This window comes from Egretta garzetta, unplaced genomic scaffold (assembly GCF_000687185.1).
Source record: "Egretta garzetta isolate BGI_Z169 unplaced genomic scaffold, ASM68718v1 scaffold481, whole genome shotgun sequence".
NCBI lineage: Eukaryota > Metazoa > Chordata > Aves > Pelecaniformes > Ardeidae > Egretta > Egretta garzetta.
Genome location: NW_009258681.1, coordinates 495191 through 496344, shown reverse-complemented (window position 1 = coordinate 496344; position 1154 = coordinate 495191).

Sequence of the window (1154 nt, the reverse complement as noted above, 5' to 3'; positions counted from 1 at the left end):
GTCCCCAGCCAGCTCGGCTCTGCTGGCCGTGCCGCTGCCGGAGCAGCCCCCGGGCTCAGCCGAGGGGAGGTGGCAAAGCCCACAGGCTCCCAGTGCAAGCTCGGTGAGGCTGGGCTATTCTTTTGCTTTTTCTGTATTTACTTGGAGACGAGCACAGCAGGTTCCTGGTTTATGACGATGCGTTGGAGTAATCCGAATAATAAATAGCATGAAGAAAGCACCTTATTATGAAATACGGTTTTTTCCAACAAATAAATCACGGCCGTTATTTGCATGTGTAACATCAGGAGAGTGTGTTGGGGACAGCTGGTGTCTGACCCAAGGATCTGCAATAAACCAAAGACCCCTGCCCTTAGCTCTCCTCTCACTCCAGCTCCACCGGGTTTGCATTTTAGGGTTCGAGGAGGTGATGCTGTCAGGGCAGACCCCCTTTCTGCAAGCCTGTCCTCACGCGGAAAGCTGTGACGTGCTCGCCGTGCAGAGGGGCTGTCCCCAAGGGCCTGGCCCCGGCCACGGGGCACAACGAGGGGAAAGCGGGCAAATGGCTGGGGACGGTTTCTTGGGGGACGGTTCACACCAGGGTTTAATCCCCACCGGCGCGGTGGCGTGTCACCGGTGCCACACCGCCTGTTTGCGGAGTTAGTCACCGTGGCCCGCGGTTGCTAGACCGGGTAAACAAGGGCAAACAGTGGCCTTGCAGGCACGGCGAGCCCGCGGGGCAACCCAGACCCAGCTTCCCAGCAGCTCTGTCAAACGGATTTCTTAGAAAAAAATAAAAAATAAAAGGAAAACCAGACAAGGCACTGCTATTATTGCAGTAAGAGGCTGCCTCATGCTGGGCTCCGCTGCTAAATATATTCTGTGTTTACTGTAGGCAAGAACAGTAGGAAGCCTTCCGAAACGGCACCGGGGTTGTTCCGATTTTTTTCGGCAATCAATCACGCCTGGCTTGAGCCATTTTTATCTTGACACAAATGGAAAATATTTTGGTGGTTTCATTTCTACTGATCAAAGATATTTCCTCAACAGCGAGGAGCCTGATGGCCCGGGGAGGGGGGGGGAGAAGTCGTCCCCAAGGAAAGTCTTTCTCGAGGAGACGCGGGGCGCAGCTCGCCGGGGTGGGACGCCCCGCCAGCAGCCAGGACACGATCCCT